Consider the following 17,763-nt stretch of genomic DNA (forward strand, 5'->3'; position numbering starts at 1 on the left):
GTTGGCTTAAACCACAGGGGGTACAAAGTGTTCATCCTTAAAAAAATCCATTCTGGTGGTGTAGCTCAATGGTAGAGCACTTGCCTGGCATGTGCAAGGCCCTGGTTTCAATCTCCTGAACTGCCCCCCCCATATCTATATATTTATACACACACACATATACATATATATGTATGCATTCAAATTATTTCTGGCACCTCTTGAAGAGACAGGGAGCATAGAGAGTTGTGACATATAATCCCTTCTCCATTCCATACTGGCTATCTGGCATTACTTAACACTTTCAGACTTAATTTCTTCGTCTGTAAAACAGAAGTGTAATATTGACCATATGATTATAATTGGGGTTTTTCTAAGAAGTAAACAAGTTATTTGCAATGCTGAGTATGGCTCTGAACTTGTGATCCTCCTGCCTCAACCACCCAAACCTCTGGGATTACTGTTTTGCCACCATACCTGGATAAAGTATTTGGAAAGTGTATTAAGAGTGTTTGACTTATAGTAATTAGTGTAAATATTTGTTAAACAAAATAATTGTGATAAAGTGCCATTAAAAAGTACTTCTCAAATTTTGGTGTACATAGAAATCATTTGGAGATAGTCAGTTACAGATTCTGTTTCTGCAGTTCTGGTGTGGGAGCTGAGATGTCGTCTCAGCAAGGTGTTGCATGTGCTTCAGGTCCATAAACCACACTTCAGCAGCAGCCAGATGTAATGCAACAGGCTATGTTCATCTCAGAAATTCTGCTCAGGCTGGGCAAGCAGTGCAGAAGCCAGGCTTTAATTCTGTCTCCTCTTCCACAGTTCTTTCAGCACAGTGCACACCGTGTACAGTGTGGGGCTGTTGGGAACCCTGAGCGATCTATGGGCTTGTGTAGTCCTCCTACAGCTTTTAGTGGGGAGAAGGGATTGCTGCAAGTTAAATCTCTGATCAGCTGGGAGTGAGCTACTGACACAGCATGTGTGTTATGTGTGATTAGGGAGTAAAAAGAAGAGAAAGAGGAAGGAATGCGGATGAGAAAATTCACAGGAAGATCTTGATCCAAGTATTTGTTGAAGAAAAGAACAAATAGCCACACCCCAAAGAGAGAGGGGTGTTGTACCTATTCCTCAGAGGGATCCATGCTGACAGAGCCTTTGAGGATGGGTCACAGTTCTCAGCTTTCCCCACTTTCCTACTTCCACAGATTGTCAGGATTTCATATAATATTTTCCTGAAACCTACCTTTGACAGTCATAAAAAGCTGGAAATAACTTCAGTTCCAAACACTTGGAGGAGGTTTTGTTTTTTCGTTTTACTTCAACTTTTTCAGTGGTTGAGGTATAAACACTGTGATTATGTTTAGGCATAAATAGTCCCTTTCATACAAAGGGCTCTTTGTGAACCCAAGCCATCTGTCGCTTCAGTTACTTTTTTTTTTTTAATTGTAGTTGGACACAATATTTTTATTTATTTATTTTTTTGTGGTGCTGAGGATCGAACCCAGTGCCCCACATATGCGAGGCAGGTGCTCTACCAATGAGCTACAGCCCAGCTCTGCTTCAGTTACTTTTCCTGCACATCACATAAATGGAGCAAAAGCTTCCAACTCAGTCCACTGCTCTAGGGTGTATAGTTCTCCTTTCTTTAAATGTCTGTACCCACAGAATGCAACTAAGGTGTGCACACCGTGAGTTTTTGTGTGTGTTCCATAGTGATTCTGGGATTCTTTTTTGGAATGAAAGTCCAAGCTATCTAGTTTCCTTTGAATCATTTGTCTGCTCTTTGGCTTTTAAAGCAGTGGTCACCTTGGGAGTGGCTAAAGGTAGAATGAATGGGTCAACAGCAGCACTGTTTCTGAAGTAGCACATGATTACAGGGTAATTTTGGTATAACAGGTCCTTCATATCAATCAAGACTGGTCATCCCCCACCACTCAGGGAGTAACAGAGTATTCATAGGTTCAGTAAGAAGCTGTGAATAGGGGGCTGGGTTGTGGCTCAGTGGAAGAGTTGCTTGCCTTGCACACCTGAGGCACTGGATTCAATCCTCAGCACCACATAAAAATAAATAAAATAAAGATCTATCTATCTATATATATATATATATATATATTGTGTGTGTGTATATATGTATATATATATACACACATATATATGTATATATGATCTGTAAACAGTGTTCTTTTTCAAAAGATTTATTTTTCTGGAGTCTTCATTCATGTTCATGCACACGAACACACTTACACCCACACCCCCCTACACACACATACCTCACTCTCCCCAGAGACCTCAGTTTCTACTACCTACTCAGAGCATCCAGATTCCAGCCCTGATCTTAGTTGGACTCTTATGCCTGAGTATCTTTTTGAGAGAGGCCAGTGTCTGGCAAGCTTGGAGATGTTTGATCTCAGGATGAGGGTCCATTAATCAATAACTCTCCCACAAAATCAGTTCCACTTTGCAAAAACCCTTTTATCTTCTGAACCTTTAATCTCAGGGACTTGAAGCTTCCCCTGGACAGTTGGAAGCTCCTGAAAATGAGGTATAACTAAAAAAGGCAGGCCACTTTGGGTTTTATCTTTATCTGCAGATAATCACACCATATACTTGCTGTTCAGGGCCCTGGGTACTGAACATGCCTTCCTTTCTGATTCCTTCTAATTGACCCAGAAGCTCTGGTCAATGACCCTGTGCTGCTGTTACATTGTCCTATACAAGCAGCACATACCAGTCTGTTCTGGTCTTACACACTATTATGTTTTGACCTGAGGTGCCTGGTAACAAGCCCTCATTCATTTATACCTGAAATTGCATCATTTTTACATCTGGAAAACAATATAAATTTATCCTCTCCTCCATTCATTGGTCCCTTGACATTTTAAAAGGACTAATGTTCTCTGGTTAAGGCTGACTGGTGTCATAGCTGTATGATCTCTTGGGTTCCACCCAAGAAGTTTCTCTTCAGAGACATGAAAACTCAGTCCCTGTCACACAGCCATAAATAGCTTAGCCTGCCCTGGGTCGTTGTGCCCAGGAGTTACGATCAGGGATTTATATCTCTAAGTTAGGTGGCAGGTTCATTTTTATTTTATTTTAATTATTATTCTATATATGTCACAAATATTCTTTGTGTATATCAAATATTACATAATTTAACCTTTTTCAAGAGTAGAGATCTGGAGTCAGGCACCAAATTTTAATTTATTAGCTATATGATGTTAGTCAAACTGCTTTGCCTTTTTGAGCCCCTTCTCTTTATTTCTGAAACACATAGGGATAATTGTGCAAGTCCATGCTCTTTATTTATTTATTTTGGTACCAGGGATTGAACCCAGGGGCACTTTACCACTGAGTCACATCCTGGCCCTTTTTTATATTTTATTAGAGACAGGGTCTCACTGAGTTGCTAAGTGTCTCGCTAAGTTGCTGAGGCTGGTTTGAACTCACGATCCTTCTGTCTCAGCCTCCCAAGCTGCTGGGATTACAGGTGTGTGCCACCACACCTTGCTTATACTCCTTTTTTTGTAAGTTTGATATCCAAAATGCTCTAAAACTCTCAGTTTTTTCATAAGCTTTCTGCAAACTTAGTAGGTAGCAAAACTTGACCTGAATTGACCAGTCTATTTATAGTCTTAATTTATTCCATTTAGTAAAATTATTCATGTGTCGCTGATTATGTTTGATTAACAGTGACTATATGTGTTTGATTATTGCTGTTGCCCCAAATCACTCTGAGATTACTATAACATATTTTCATTCTAAAATACAAAATTTCTGAAATTCTAAATATAGCAAATCTTAAAAAATTTGGAAAAGGGTCTTTCAGAGAGCTACTTGTAAGGATTAACATAGCAATGTAATGCAAATGCCAATCATATAAACTGTTAGTTGTGACAGACCCCTGAAATGTGACCTTACTCACTGAATAAATATTTATTGAATTCCTACTGTCTGCCAAGTGTGGGCAGGGTGGTGGTGGTGAGGGTGGTGGTCGGACAAGATAAAAGATGCTGCTGGACTGCGGATATACCTCTTCAGGGGTAGAGCATTTGCCCCACATACACAAGGCCCTGGGTTCAATCCCATCACTGGAAAAAAAGAAAGAAAGGAAGAAAGGAAGGAAGGAAGGAAGGAAGGAAGGAAGGAAGGAAGGAAGGAAGGAAGGAAGGAAGGAAGGAAAAGAAAAGCTACAAGATGCTGTCTTTGTCCTCAAAGAGCCCTAATCTAGGAGGTGAGGAAATGTGGGCTGGGCAGCAGATGACTTTTCAGCCTTAGATGGCCAAGAATTGCACATGCTAGATAGGCAAGCATACTACCCTTGAGATACAGTCCCAACTCTTAAGTTTTTATAAGTTGATTATCTCAGGTGTTTTGTTACAGTAGGAGGAAAACCTACTAATACATACTAGATCCATGGAGAATGAGGCAAAAAGGTAGGAAGGGAGTGCAATATGCAACATTCTGTATGTCTAGTGAAAGAGATTGGATTTTACCTTGAAGGCCACAGACAGCAATGGATGACAGTGACATCTTTGAACATATTGTGCATAATTCCTTGAAATATAATTATTTATTCCATTCAGTTACCATTGTATAATATTGTTCAGGGACTCTATGCGTGCATGCACATATTTCCTCTCCCAAATTAATATTTCCTGATGTATTCTGTTCAACAACCTAGACAAAATATTTAAATAATTCCCCAAATGTATAACATATTCACTGATTCCCCCTCCATTAGTTGATCTTTCAACTAATTAATTTTGTAGGTAGAATTCTTTAAACATATTACTCTTATAAATCAAATATTAAATACTTAAAGTTGATTCAGGAACATCTTTTGAATCTGTATGCTTTTATAATTTTTGTTATTAGTTCTCCCTTTAAAGTAGGTTGACATAGCTAAAATTTCTAAAATTGTTAATCCAATTTGTTTGGCTTAGGTTTTTCTTATGAAGGCCATTTAACTAGAAAATTAACACTTTATCAAGGAAACCACCCACCTGTCTTGGGCCTTTGATTCTGCTACAAAATTCACCAAATTATATGAAACCAGAAACAAACAAAGCAATTTGCTTTTAATAGGGAGAAATAAGGTGGTTTTAGGGGATTCCTTTTCAAATAGTCTTTAATATATATATTTATTACTTTAATAATTTTATGTTATATTATTAATACTTATATAAACAACCAAACTAAACTAGGCTTCAGTTATTAAATACCAAAAAATTTCTAGAGTTCCCACCTTAAAATCTACTGCACCCTCCCCTGAGGGGTCTTCTCTTCTATAACTTTCTTTTTTATTTTTATACTTTCTGGCAGTGCTGGGGATTGAACCTAAGGGATCTGTACCACTAAGCTACATGCCCAGCCCTTTTTAGTGTTAAATTTTGAGACAGGATCTAGCTAAGTTGCTGAGGCTGGCCTCAAACTTTCTATCCTCCTCTCAGCCTCTGGAGTCACTGGGATTACAGGTGTGCACCACGGGGCCAGCTTCTGTGATTTTCTTTTTGTTGTCCAATGCAGTTGAACTGAGGAGACACTGAAAGTAACTGAGAGGCTGCTGGAAAGTCCCTAATAAATCAGGCCTCCTTCCACAGAGGAGTAAAATACCTTTCAAAAGGTTCAAAACAGTGGTTCAAAACCAGAAAAGGAGTCCTGATGCCTACCTTTGCTGAACCGAGTGGAAGGATCACAGCCACAGCTGCCTGGTGACTGTCTGTGTGTGAAGCCTTTGTACCAGTGGTTTAGGTCGATGTTCTATGAGGGTTCTGCTCACTTCAAGAGATTTTGAAACTCTGAAAAAGTCTCAAACATAATTTTCACTTATTCAAAATAGCTGTTCTACAACATTTAGTGGTAGGACTGTGTGTGTGTGTGTGTGTGTGTGTGTGTGTGTGTGTGTGTATACGCTCAAGCTGAGGTTCTTGAGAAGTTGTTGTATTAGGTGAGTTAGGCATTGGAAGAGTTTTAGAACTCAAAGAATCTCAGGTGTAACAATGTGTCTCTCTAAAGAGACCATTTAGTCAGATGGTGATTAAACATGACTAAACATGGAATATTCAATATGACTGAGTCAGTCACATAAACAACCTTCTCCTGGTTTCTGCTGCCAATGGCTCTTTGCCACTATCATTCATCAGCAAGTGCCCATTGTTTGGTCTGTTGTTAAGTATCAGCACCCCTGGGGGTAAATTTTGTCACTTTATACCCTGCTCTTAAAGTCCTTATTGAGAACTTAGAATTATACAGATTATTGAGTCAAATGAATAACAATTATCTACAAACCTAAATATATCTCTGCCTTCCAAATAATGGACACATAAAGGCACAGTTACATTCATGCCAACATCACCTGAGACCAATTCAGGAACTAACTCCCTGCCCCTGAATATGTGTCCATACTGAAACCATAGCCCAGGACTTAAACATGAAAGAATTAGTAGAATGATGGGTGACATTGTCACTTAACTGTTTCAGCTGCAATCCTCTTAGCATAGTATATGGTCTGTAAAGGTAGTATATAACAAAATACTATAAACCGAGTATCTTATAAACAACAGAAATGTATTTCTTACAGTTCTAGAGTCTGGGAAGGTCATGATCAAGATGTAAACAGATTCAGTTTCTGATAAGTGACTTCTTCTGGTTCATAGATGGATGTCTGTCACCATTCTCACATGGTGGAAGTGTTACTGAAAGCTCAGTCTTTGTTTCCAATGCCCGTCCAATAAAGAGGACATGGTTTTGAGAAAAAGGGAAAAGAAATTTTACTGCTGTGCTAGCAAAAAAAGAAGCACAGGGGCCTTATGTCCCAGAGGCTGTGATTCTGCCATCAGGGGGCACAAGGGGCTTTTAAAGAGGTGATTCAAAGGCTATACTCCATGTATTCTCCGTCAGAGTTGTAATTCACTTGTTACTTTGGGAGACAGTCTTTTGTGAGATCTCCTGGTGCCATCCCCAAAGTCTGAATTACTTTGTTCCTGTGGTGGGTATGATAACTTTGTTAGTTATCTGTGGTGGGACAGATAACTGTGCCTAGGATGGGAAAGAAAGGCAATCCGGTTTCCTTCCTCTGTGATTAGGAAGGGGTAGAGATTAGGGAGGAGCAGAGAGAGAGGAAGAGAAAGAAACAGGTCCACTTAAAAATAAGTCACAGTGGCAGAGCAGCAAGGGCTATATTCAAAGCATAAGGTGGAACCACTGTTACAGAAGGGGCAAGGCAGCCCTCTGGAGTCTCCTTTATAAGGGCACTAATCCAACCCATAAGGGCTTCATCCTTCTGATTTCTTCATCCTTCATTCCCACAAGCCCCACCTCCTCATACCAGTTTACTGAGTTGATTAGGTTTCAGCACATGAATCTTGGAGGTATAAACTTGGGTGTCCTGTAGTAAACAGCTGTGTCCTTCTTTCCCTTCTTATACATGCAGGTGACTTCTTCATCAATAGACTGAATCTGTTTCCTCCCCCCAGAATCTGGTTGGCTCCTGGTCTGCTTTGGTCCCGGTGTTGCCTGAAGGAAGGCTTTGCTCCTGGTGCTCAACTGACACTTAGGAGACAGGATTGGGAGGAAAAACAGGTTTTATTTAAAGCTGGCTTTGAGGAAGATAGAGAAGATCTTTCTGTATCAAGTCTCTGTCTTTTGGAGGGCTTGGGGCATGGATAGGACCCTAGGAGAGGGAAAAGGGGGTGCTACGTGGGTCAAAGGCAGGAGATTTCCCTTGATGGACTTGCCCTCTTCTCCAAGATGGCCTTGTTGTCTCAGTCTGAGTCACTGTGGCCTCCTTAACGCATCAGAAAGAATCTCCACCTCCTGGGGCCAGCATCTACATTTTCTTTTTAGATAAACCTGTTAACTTTTGAGCAGAGAAGAAGAGAGGCATTGCAGAGGGCTTTCTTTAGAATTTAGAATACTGTGATCAAGGGATGTTGAAGACGGTGGGGGGATAGATAAGGGAAGGTCTAGGAGAAGATGAAGTAACTGTTAGAAAAACATCTTTTATAGTTTTGTTAAAAACTGCCTCCCCAGACTGCTGTGTTACAAACACACCACAGCAGAAGAGATGCCATGTGAAGCTTCCAGGCCTAGGCCTAGTAGGTTCTGTGAGCACTCTCTTGGAACCGCTGTCATGTAAAGAAGTCTGTTTTGTCCTTCTTAGAGGAAGAAAGGACACGTGCAGGAGGACCGAGGTGCCCCAGTCAATAGCTAGCACCTGCTGCCAAACACCAGAGTGAGGCCACCTTGATTGTTCCAGCCACAGGCAAGGTCCCAGTGGAATGCGTGGAGCAGCACTGCTCAGCTTGCCAGCCAACCCACAGAACCACGAGTAATTACAAATTGATTTTCTTTTTGCTCTACTGGGAATCAATCCCAGGGCCACTTTGCCCCCACACCCAGCTACCCTTCCATCCCTCAGGGTCTTCCTAAATTGCTAAGACTGGCCTCAAACTTTAAATCCTCCGAAACTAGCCTCCCAAGTCTCTGGGATTACAGTCATGTGCCACCATGCCTGACACAAATTGATTTTTATTTTATTTTTTTTTAGCCACTAAATTTGAGGGTGGTTTGTTACAAACACTGGGTCATAGTCACCTGATGTGTGTAGTTTGGGCAAGCAATGTGGCTGTTACAAATCTTAAGTCTTTTTTTTTTTTTTTTTTTTTTGAGAGGGAGGGGTACCAGGGATTGAACTCAGAGGCACTTGATCACTGAGCCACATCCGCAGCCCTATTTTGTATTTTATTTAGAGACAGGGCCTCACTGAGTTGCTTAGCACCATGCTTTTGCTGAGGCTGGCTTTGAACTCACAATCCTCCTGTCTCAGCCTCCCAAGCCGCTGGGATTACAGGCATGCACCAATCTGTAAAATGAGGATGACACAAATGATACCTACCTTTCAGGGTCATCCTGATGACCAATAAGTAAAAGTGAATGTTCTGGGTAAAGTTTGATTGAATTTAAAATGCTGAATCATTATTCTTTCTTTCATCACCGCCAAAAGAATCCTGTGCTTTACTTTGGGGTGTTTTATTACAGTACAGAGGGAAAGAAGGCCCTATGGGAGGTATTCATGTAAAGAAATACAACCTCAGTCAGGTCAGGGTATTGAAAACATTTTTTTAATATTTATTTTTTAGTTATAGGTGGACACAGAGTCTTTATTTTACTTTATGTGGTGCTGAGGATCGAACCCAGTGCCTCATGCATGCTAGTTGCATGCTCTACCTCTTGAGTCACAACCCCAGCCCTTAAAACATTTTTCTTGGTGTTATTTTTTTTCTTTACTTTCAAGCCTTTTCATTTTGGAAATCTGATTTTGTGAGTGTGTATGTGTCTCTATGTGTGTACATATGTGCATGTGTTTATTTACAAATATAAAAACATTTCCATGGTCTGGTTGAGAAGAGGGTCATGTAAATAATAGGGTTTAAATAAAAGGGTTTGACGTAGAATGTAAATTCTCTTCTGCTTTTAAATATGGGTCTGAAAGCGACATAAATTTAAAGCATGCAAAACTGTCTGGAATAGAGTAAGAGCTTAGTAAGTGTTAGTGATTGATATTATAGTAAACGCATGTCACCTTTCTATCCTACCTCCTCCACCCCTACCCTCCTCCCAGTCTAATTCCTGTGCAGACAGTCTGCATCAGGTACTACCAGTGAATCCTCAGGCTTCCTGGTGTCATGGGCTTCGTGTGAGGGGGCAGAAGGGAGATGGGTAAAGCATGTCATCAGGTGTGGTTATGCTGTCAGTAGGGATTCTTGTTTTACTCCCTGAATTCCACTTAGGGAGGTCAAACTATGAGGTTGTGTGTGCTGGCCTGAGTCATGGGTAGGAAAGAAAAATATATGATTATGGAAAAGGAAAGGTGCATGAAAATGAAAGAAGCAAGAAGGATATAGATGAGAGAGAGAAGGAGGAAGAAGAAGAAAAGGAGGGTGGGGGCTGTTTTCAGCAAGGACAAATGGAACCTATGAAGTCCTCTATCGATATGTTTTAATAATAAAAGGAAGACGAAGAGTCCTCCTCCAGAACACAAAGGCCAGTCTCTGTAACAGCATTTTAAGAACCTGCTTTCTGGGGCTGGGGTTGTAGCTCAGTGGTGGAGTACTTGTCTAGCAGGTGTGAAGCACTGGGTTTGATCCTCAGCACCACATAAACATAAATAAATAAAAATAAAGGTGTTAGGTCCATCTACAACAACAATATATATATATATATATATTTTTTTTTTTTAATTTTATTTATTTATTTTTTTAAAGAATCTGCTTTCTGTAGATCCTACCAAAGATGTGGATGGGGAAATACAGAAGCCCTCCCCCTGGAGACTGACATTTTCTCAGGCAGGTTTGTACATGTGTACTGTGAAAGAGGCAGTCTAAGAGGAGCGTGTTTTAAAATACTTATGAAAAGAAACCCAGAATCAGTTCTAGAGAGGGAAGTGGAAGTTCTGCACTACCTTACAAGCATTTCGTAATGTAGCACATGCTGTGAGAACATCTGTGAAACTGCCTCAAAAGCATGCTGGGTCCCATAAGGGTCATGCTAAGCAAATGGTCCTCACCGAAATGCTTCATCTCCTGGGGTTCTCACACATTTCCAGTCGCGATGCCGCCAGGTTTGGGGCACCATATCAGTCAAAGACAGCTATATTTGCCAAAAGAACTATCTAGAACTGCTGAGTCTCCACTAGGACTTGGCCCGGGGCTAAATCCATGACAGCAGTTTGCCTTTGTCCTCCTCCCAGAGATTCTTGGACAGCCTGGGCCTCCTGTGGCCTCTGGCCTCTCAGAGGCAGTCCTCTAGCCTTAAACTAATTCAAGGTAAGTTACTTAAAAAAAAAAAAAAAAAAAAAAGGTGACATTTTGTGTTATTTCTCCCCAACCCCATGTTTAGTTTAGTTTAACTGTGAACTTCTCTAACTTCAGTTAAGAATCTAATGAAGGAATTTCATTTTTAGGGATTGGGGGAGGGTGTACACAGGGAAGGACCCTTTCAGTGTCCATAACATTATATCTTTAAAACATTTTACTGAAATAGTTGGCAGTGTATTTTGCAAATTATATGTAATGAGCCTATTTTATTTTTAGAAAGGAAAAAATAAAGTTTTTTAAATACAAAAAGTCATCCTCCAAATACAGACAAATGTTTCATCTATGTCTGAGATCATTCTCACCCAAGAAAAAGTGTTTTTTCTTTGTCCCAGGCAGGACTTAAATTTGAAGTAAAAAACCAACCAACCAAACAAACAAAAACTTAAATCTAGCAATAATATACTTTTGGGGGGACAGGGGCGGGGTATCGGGGCACTCAACCACTGAACCACATCCCCAGCCCTATTTTGTATTTTATTTAGAGTCTCACTGAGTTGCTTAGCACCTCACTTTTGCTGAGGTTGGCTTTGAACTCTCAAGCTGCTGGGATCACAGGCGTGCACCACTGCACCTGGCTTACATATGCTTTTAAAATCATGTATTTGTTGTGGTTTGAAGATATTGCTGGATAAGACAAATGTGACCAAAGAAACCAATTCACACCTAGATTTTTTTCTTCCTTCTTTTCCCAAACTCACGTGTAGACTATACTGGGGCTTGACAGCTGTAACTTCATGGGTTGTTTTATCTCAGAAACGACTCTGCAACTGCTTCCAATACAATACTGCTCTTTTCTTGTTCCACTGTACGCTGTTCCTTTTCCTGCAAAAAACAGAGGAATTTCAAATAAGCAGACTCTCAATTTATCCCTTTGTCTTTGGATGAGACCACACAGAAATTACTAGAAGGTGGAGGTCCCTGACCTCTGCTGAGGCAGCACCCTGCTAGGGTCCTGCTGAGAGTCTACCCCAGGATGTACTGTTGAAGGAAGAAAGGAAGGAGTGAGTGAAAGGACCCTTTTTCGTTCCCGAATACATTGTTGAAACCCTTACATCATAATCCTGGTCTCATTTCATTCTTCTTTCTTCTATGTCCCGGCCACCATTTCTGCTATTCATGTACACAAAAAGACGTTATTAGGATATTCTACAGCCTTATCTTCTCCAGTCTAAGTCATTTGTTTCTTTTAGCTTTCCTCACAGGCCCTATTCTCTAGCTTTTAAAATTAGCTGTTTTTCTGTCACTTAAATCCCTGGTGCTAAAGGTTATCAAGTTGGCTTCCAGGAAGGGTCTACCCTGACCCGAGAGTATTTACACAATTGATTAGTTCGTAAGCCATCGGTGCTGTTTTATTCCCAGTAAGAGGTCTGGTGGCCCTCTATTCGATTTTCATGACCATTAGACATTGGACAGGCACTCACGACTGATTGAAGGTCAACAGCAAATCAAAGCATACAACAGTGTGGACTTTACCTGTTACATGGCAATATACCTGTCACCCAAAGTGGATTAATTAAAAGTTGAATCTATATTGCAAGCCTTTTTCACTGGGAGAAATAAATCGAATAAAAGATTGACAAGTTCATAATTGAACTTTATGCCTTTATTTGTGTAAGAGCTTGAGAGACTTCTTGAAAGACCATCCTCCTTCATTTTTAGACACTTTCTTCCCCATTAGCATTAAAATATAATGACTTTACAGTACTCCTTCTTTAAGGTGATAATTTTGTATGGCTGGAAAAAAATATTGGAGAAAAAGATACTGGTGCAAAAACAGGCTACCTTATCCCTACTATCAAAAACTAATGTTTTTGTTTGTTTAAAAAAATAAAACACTGGGGACTGTGTGCTTCCCATCACTGTACATCACTGCCCACTAAGGATCTGAAAATGAAAGACTCCAGGGGTCACCGTATCTGCAGCTGTCTTTCTGTGTCAGGAGGGTCTGTCTGCCGGGAGAAGCATTTATTAATTCCCATTCACTGGAGGACATTGCTGCCTCTCTTTGCTATTTAGACTGTATTCTTGTGTCTGGCTTTACTTAAGTTTAATATTTAAACAAAATGTTTACCCTGGAAAGATTTTTCTGATGTGAAGCCAGTGGTGTCTGGAACCATGGTATTTTCACAATTTATGTATCTTTACCAGACTCATAGCTCTTCCACATGTGTTCTTCCTTCCAAGGTTATGCACCAAAAGGAGAAGAAAGGAGGGGTGAAGACAGACTGACCCCACTAACAATGCAATGCCCGCCTACCCTGTGGGCGCTCCATCTCTTGCAAAAGGGCTCTGAGTCTTGTCATAATTAAAAACTTTTGGAATCTGAGAATAGACACAGGACCAAAAAAAAATAATAATTCTACTGTGAGATGTAGTATGTGCTGTGCATTTTATTCACAGTAGTAGTAAACCCACATGTCAGTACCATTGTTTCCACGATAGTTTTCATTTTCCTTCCTCTTCCTATTCCCTTTTTTCCATACCTTCTCCACCCATCCCTAAATAAGGGCCAGGTTCAAGCCCATAGGACTCCTGAAGAAGATCAGCAAAACCAAAGCTATTTTCTGGGTTGATTTATTTGTTTTCTTTGAGACAGGGTCTTATAATGTTGCCCAGGCTAGTCTTGAACTCCTGGGCTCAAGCAATCATCCCACCTCAGACTCCGGAGTAGCCAAGATTACTTTTGCCAGTTCTGGTTCTCTTCTAGCCACTGCCAAGAAATGGAGCAGCTGGTCCTCTGTCTCAAAATGCTCTCCCTCAATGGGCCACCCTGTGGCAGTTCCAGATATCACTGGACTGAATGGCACAAACACAGGGGCTCCGTGTGTTGAACAGTCTCAGAGGTAGCATCATCTGTCTCTGAGAGTCAGAGCAGATGTGGAGAAAGGGAATGTGGGGAGGATGTGTTTATTTGAATTTTAGCCAATTTACTAGTAACTCAGGTTAAAAAAATACATATCTTTAAAAAAATCCTTGGGGGATGAGCCAACTATGAGAGAATGTCAAAATGTGGAACATGTGGTCTTCCTCATCTGTCAAAGGAGGTGTTTGGATTAGATGGTTTCTAAGACCTCTTCCAGTTCTGAATTCAGCTGTAGAAAAATAATGATGGGATCACAATGTATACCCTTAATACCTGCCAACCTTCAAGGAGAATGTTTCAGTCAGAGGAAAGGCAAGGAGGGGCAGGCAATGCCTGACCTAGTTGCTCAAATGGTATCACATTCCTAAACCTCCCTACATTGGTGCCTGAAACCCAACTTAGGACTCAAAAAAAGCTGCCTGTGTCTTTCTGGAATCTGGGGATGAAAAGTGAGACCAGGACCATACTGCAAGCTGGAAGGAACTGAAGTGTCTGGGTTGCATCTGAGCTACTCACTGGTGGTCAATAGGAAGACTGTGTTTAAGAAAGTGCTTTGTATCACGGTTATTTATACACTTCTCGAATTTACTAACTCTGTTTTGGGTAATTTACATAAATGAATTGAACCTCAGCTTTCCCATCTATAGGAGTATTTTCTTTATAGGGTATTATAAATCAAATAAAGCAGTGCAAAGGCCACTTTTAAATTTCTATTGTCATTATTGTTATTATTGTCATCTGGTTAATGGCCTAGAAATAGATTCCAGGCCTTCAATATAGACAAATGTAGTACTAAATGAACCATTACCTAAAAGAGCTATACAATTGGGGAACAATAGAAGACTTTTCCATTAGCCTAAGGAGCAGAGCCCAGATTGAGCAACAATAAAAAAGGACAATTGTGGCGTTTGCATCCCAGTAATAAAAGCAGGCATTGGTTTGGAGGCCTTACACCATGCAGAGGGCTATCCATCCTTTCCTCATCCTCCAGTTTGTATGGTCTAGATGTAGATTATATAGTTGTTACCTAAATAAATTTGGGGTTCACCTGACCCAGTCTTGCTTCTATCCTTCTTCCTTTAAAGAAATTCAATGCAGTGACTCTTAAAGAATATCAGAGGAGATGCATTCAAGACCTACAATGATAGTTTTAATAATTCCAATCTATATCTTTCAGCCTGTAGCCGCTCTAATAGCTCTTTCTTCCTATTTCTCACTTTCAATTGTCAACTGAAACTCTTTACAAACCTTTGGACTCTTTGGTTTTTAATTCCTCCCCTTTCCAGGGGTAGGCAGACTATGATCTGCCAGATAAATTTAGCTTATAACCAATTTTTGTACAGTCATCAAGCTAAGAACCTTTTCTTGTTTTGTTTGTTTCTTGTTTGAGTTTTTGGAGGCACCACATATCAATAAATAAAAATAAAGATAAAAAACAAACAAAAAAAAAAAAAGAAAAGAAAAGAAAACAAGAACAGTCTCATAAATTTGTCCAGACTGGTCTCAAACTTGTGATCCTTCTGTCTCAGCCTCCCAAGTAACTAGGATTTAGTCTTTATATTTTAAAATAATTTTTAAAAATGTGACAGAGATTACATAAGACTCTCAAAGCCAACTTCACCTAGCTCTTTACAGAAAATGTTTTCCAATCCCTGTTCTACACCATTCTCTTTTCTCTACTGCAAATAAAAGTTTTCCCCGTGCATCTGTCTTAGTTGTTCCTCTGCCCTAGGGTATTAATCAGTTTTCCTTTACAGTAACAAGTATCTGAGACAAGTCAACTTACTAGGAAGAAAGGTTTGCTTTGCTCACAGTTTTGGAGATTTTAATCTAGGCTTGCTGGCCCTGATGCTTTTGGGTCTGTGGCGAGGGCCCAAAATGATGGAAATACCTGTTGGAGGAGGCTACTCACCTCATGGTGGCTAGGAAGCAAAGAGAGAGAGAGGAAGTGACCAGGTCCCAATATCTCCCTCCAAGGACATGTTCCTGGTGACCTAACTTCCTCCCACTGAGTCTCCACCTCTTAAAGATTCTCCCACGTCCCAATAGTACCACAGACTGCTGACTAAGCCTTTAACACATAGACCTTTGGGAGACACTTATCCACATCCTGGCATCTAGTTACCTAATCTGTAAATACACAGTGAGCATAGGGGATTGAGAGGAGGAGAAAAAGATGTGAACACTTATATGTTAACAGTTTTTGTCTGTCACACTATGATTATAACAGTAATATTTTTAAAAAATCAGTGTCCGTTATCGTCAACCATAGTAATTATGAGTTGTTAAATTTCCAGTATAATCCTTTATTTTTGAATTTCTCTCTTTCTGTTCTCTCTCCCTCCTCTTTCTTCATTCGTTAACAAATTTACTGAAAATGAGTTTCTTCCTGTTTCCTTAGAGGATATAGACATCATTCTTCTATTTCCCCCTTCCCCCTCTTCTTTCCCTTCTCACATTTAACTCTTTCTCCTTCCTTCTATTTCTTCTTTACTTTCTTATTTTTCCTCCCTTTCTTTAAACAAATATCTTCTGAGTACCTTTAAACAAATATCACTGAGAATCCAGAACAATTAAGATGTGGTATTTGCCATGGACACACTTAGTTGGTGAGTCAGAGAATTAAATGAACCAAACTATAGAGTGTTAAGTGTTGGTAATAAAAATGAGATCAAGGTGTTGTGAATTTGACTGGGAATGGAGTGGAGAGGAAAGTCGGGAAAGGTTGGAGAGAAGGCATCAAGGCTGGGAAGAAGGGACAAGGTAATGCAGACAGGGTCAGCAGTGCAAACCTCAGAGTTGGGGGACACTGGCTACTAGTCCAAGTATGGTACTGGGATGCAAAGGCAGAGAGTAGCCAGGGGCAGATAACAAGATTCCTCAGATCCTGAAGCCACCCATACTTCTTCCTAAGGGAACTATTTCAAAATTTGAGGCTGAGGATTAAAATATCCAGATTAGTCCTTAATAAAGAACACTGAGGTTGCGATGAGGAGAAATGTTAGGCTGGAAATAGATCAATAAGGGGCCTGTCCAGGAACTGGATGAGAAAAGAGGAAGTGTGCACTAAGAAATGAGGGCCCAGATGTAAGAAAATGGCCATCAAAAACAACAGCTAGCACTTGGTAAGCAGCTGCCAGGCACCAGCCTTTTGCTGAGCTCCATCCATCAGTAACTGTTGGCTCCTTGCAACAATCCTGTGATTGTTCATGTCCCTATTTTACAGATGTGGGTGCTGAGGTGCAGAGAGATGGAAGCTGTTGAATAACCATGACCCCAGCGTAGGATTTTTGCTTTCTCATCTATCATCAGTACTATGGGTCTCCAGTAAAAAACTTGTGAATGACCACTGACTTACTACTGAGACACCTCCTGAGGACTCCTGCCATGTTATATTCATCTCTGTCACTCCCATGGCACTTTTCATCTACTTGCTCTTTGCCATATTATTTCATTTATCTGTGTTTTGTTCAAATGCTCCTCCCCTTTCCTATCTTACCAATCTTATCTACCTTTATACCTCCTGCCCTTGTTTCAAGGTCATGTATGTCCCATCATTCTCTGCAACCCTCCAGCCAGCCTGTGTGAGTCACTTACACTCAGATGGCTTCCAGGTCAGGCCCAGGACTCAACTGAAACCTCTCTCTGAGCCTGCCTTTCCTGCCAGCTTGCTCCCTTGTCACCAGCTTGGCCTGCCTAAATGCTCAGGCACCTGGGCTCTTTATGCCTTTTTCAAATTAATCCTTGGAAGTTTTCCAACTGATCTCCACACGTGCTCTGTGTGTGTGTGTATGTGTGTGTGTGTGTGTGTGTGTGTGTGTGTGTGTGTTTATAGTGCTGGGACAGAAGTCAAGACACTCAAACACAGAGCTATATGTCAGCACCCCAACCACTTTTTTCATTGTTTCCTTAGCTCAGACCTTGGTCTGCCTTGTGGACTACCTTCCCAGAGTAATCCTTAACCCCTAACAATTATGTTCCTGCTGTCTGTTGTTTGGTTTTAGGAACTGTGATCTTAGAAGACATTGCTCCACACACCAC

General features: G+C 40.6%; 1 protein-coding gene and 1 long non-coding RNA gene across 2 annotated transcripts in view; one reads left to right on the top strand and one right to left on the bottom strand.

Annotated features, from left to right (window-relative positions):
• Window positions 1–17,763, top strand: part of Mcc (MCC regulator of Wnt signaling pathway) — a 450,812-nt gene that overhangs the window by 25,947 nt on the left and 407,102 nt on the right. The window lies entirely within an intron of this gene.
• LOC144377476 (uncharacterized) lies at window positions 11,320–12,407 on the bottom strand. Its single transcript, XR_013438476.1, has 2 exons — window positions 11,912–12,407; window positions 11,320–11,681 (listed from the first exon to the last, which is right to left on the bottom strand). It is a non-coding gene; the product is annotated as an uncharacterized LOC144377476 (long non-coding RNA).

Source organism: Ictidomys tridecemlineatus, chromosome 1, assembly GCF_052094955.1.
Source record: "Ictidomys tridecemlineatus isolate mIctTri1 chromosome 1, mIctTri1.hap1, whole genome shotgun sequence".
NCBI lineage: Eukaryota > Metazoa > Chordata > Mammalia > Rodentia > Sciuridae > Ictidomys > Ictidomys tridecemlineatus.